At 41.5% G+C, this 2,746-nt stretch overlaps 1 long non-coding RNA gene across 1 annotated transcript; it reads right to left on the bottom strand.

The window, feature by feature from the left end:
* Positions 1-362: 362 nt before the first annotated feature.
* Positions 363-2,740, bottom strand: LOC119274323. The gene is made up of 3 exons (XR_005135118.1): positions 2,298-2,740; positions 1,392-1,491; positions 363-849 (listed from the first exon to the last, which is right to left on the bottom strand). It is a non-coding gene; the product is annotated as an uncharacterized LOC119274323 (long non-coding RNA).
* Positions 2,741-2,746: the final 6 nt, after the last annotated feature.

Here is a 2,746-nt window from a genome sequence, read left to right as displayed (position 1 = left end):
TGTAGACCTGCAGTCCAGTGTCACTTATCTGTGGACGGTCAGGGCAAGGAACAAATCTGCCACAGCATTCTGATTTAATCTGAGTTCATTTCAGCCGTATAAAAAATATTCAAATGACTTGGAAGTCCAGCAGAAAATTACAAGCTAAGAATGCCATGTATGTTCTTGCGATTACGAGCACGAATGTAGGCTCACTGTCATCCAGTCCCATATGTATCATCCGCCAGAAATATGTTAGCTGCTGCAAGAAGGACTGAGTCTTCTGCCTCATCTGAACCACCACATATGTTAACTGGACATCAGGAGCAACCAGTTTTCATGCAGCATTACTGTTTCAGTCGAGTAAACATCAAAAGCAAAACCACAGAGCAAGGGCACACTTCTGCGGCTTACGAGGGATCATTTGGCATCACACAAGGCACAAGGGCACACTTCTCTTCCATGCCAACAAGAACAACGGTTCAAACCAAAGCTGGGAAGCACACTCGAAACACACCTTTTGATGATACTTGGGTCGGAGAGACATTAATGCTAGGGTATTCAAAAGCATCTTGCTACATTGGAAACATAAGCGATAATGAAATTGTCATGGCCGGAGAGATAGGGACTGCCAAGCACAACCACGTACATATAAGCAACAGATAGCATAACCCAACGTGCATTAATACTAGAGTATTCAAAAGCATCTTGCTACACCGGAAACATAGCTAGACCAAGGCATATGCATCCAGTAAGTTTCTTCAGATAACATTTTCTTAATGTTGTCGACCACACTGATGCGCAACAAACTCGGTGACAACAAAAAATGCAGCAGCCGATTCTTCAGCTGGAGAACACAAAAGCATTAACCTGCAAGTAACAAACTCACGATCAATACAGATAAATATAATATCTAACAGAAGCACTTGTGTACAAACTCACGATCAACTCAGCATTATGAATAAGAGCTTTTCCATATCCCCTCGAAGAAAGATGAGGTATATCTCCTATGAATTCCCATGACGACAAAATAAATCTTTTAGTCTTTTCCACATGAATTTGTTGGATGGCGGAGTTGAATGACACGACTGATGTTCGTAATAACAAAATGGCTCCTAATTTATTGCTATCAACTAATATATCACGAAAAAGCTAAACCATGGGAGCACTCCTGGAAATACAACATATGGATCATCTGCATCACATTATGATCCAAAAAGGAGTCATTATTTACTTTGCATCAGCCACTGCAATTTTAGTTGTTTCTCTGTGTCATTAGCATGTTTGAGTCCCAATAGTCAAATGGTCAGTAGTTTGAGGGTGGATGCTACCCATGATGGCTGCCAGATATTTTTCAAAGAGAAAATCAAACAGTAGTTCAAATCTCACAAACTATATTCGTAGGACCTTACTTGTTGTACCATTTCGGCATAGTAGCACACCAAAGCAAATAGTCATCCTATGTCTCATGCAACATTTCAGCTCCATCACGTCCAGAAGCAATGGCTGCGCCTAGAAGCATAACCACGAGAAGACAGCAGTGAGTCTCTTACTACATAGATGAATTGAAAAATATAAGAAAAACAACTACCGTTTATATTTATGTTTTATAGATGACTTCTGACAACAGATAAACAAATTTTTGCAAGGAATATTCTTGTAAGCAGTATATTGCACACGTAGCTACCCCATAATGAACAATTTAGCTTATAAGAAAGCAAGAAAGGTCTAGATTTATGTCATGTAAACTCACCCTGGCCTCCTCATGTGAAGACAAAATAAAAACACGGCAACACTCAGAAATACAAGTGATCTTGGTTATTTAAGGATCCTGATTAGAGATAACAAACATGTGAAAAGGGGTGTGCTTTACTAGTCACTTGCAGGACAATCTTGCACAAGCAGGGACGGAGCCAGGATTCTATCATAGGGGGGGCGAGAGTTCGCCTTCAGTGTGTAAACTTATAAGAAGACCATGCAGAGACACAGTACCCTAGTTTTTTTAGTGGGACAATAGCCTAGGTTGATGAACTATATATCCTAATCAAGCAAAGAAAATTGGTGCGACTATGAATAAATTCAATTTCAATCAGAAGTTTTCAGAAAGCAAATTCTGAAAGCAATTCGGATGTAACTAAATCATTCAACTAGAGGAACAGATAACCAATGCAAAACCATATCCCACGGTTAATATTTTTTTTGTAGTTTATACAGATCAAATCGTGTACGTCGGTTGTACTTCTAAAGGCACAAGTTAATCTAACCTCAAAACATGAGCCATCGACTAAGTAATTGAGAAGAAGAGAGAGTAATCTAACCATTTTCCATGCCTCGTTGCCCCTCATGTTGACTCTGCGGCCGGCCGGCCAATCCGCCGTGCAAGGTCTGGATTTCCCCTTCAGCAATTCTAGACTAAGATTGGAAACTCCACGTCGATGGATCATGAACTGCTCTAGACGGTGCCCCTATAGAAGCAGAGCAGGCGGCGGGCGACTGGGCATCATGTGTCGATCTTGTAGCAGCCACCAACGAAGCCATGACCTGACCTATGTGTGCGTTCCTGACCTAGCCCCATTGCCTTCTACTGTTCTACAATGGGCTTCCCCTTCTTCTTTTGCTAGAAATTTGGGTTTTGCCAATAATCTGACGTATATGGGCTGGGCTTTCACGTTGCGTTACAGAGAGAGGGACAGGGCCACAGGGGGGGCGAAACGAGACAGACACTACGCACAGTTAGCCAAAATCTAAGGAAATCTAGTCGCTATTA

Source organism: Triticum dicoccoides, chromosome 3B (assembly GCF_002162155.2).
Source record: "Triticum dicoccoides isolate Atlit2015 ecotype Zavitan chromosome 3B, WEW_v2.0, whole genome shotgun sequence".
Classification (NCBI taxonomy): Eukaryota; Viridiplantae; Streptophyta; class Magnoliopsida; order Poales; family Poaceae; genus Triticum; species Triticum dicoccoides.
The sequence above is the reverse complement of the archived record's forward strand: the minus strand, read 5'-3'. Positions and strand labels throughout refer to the sequence as shown.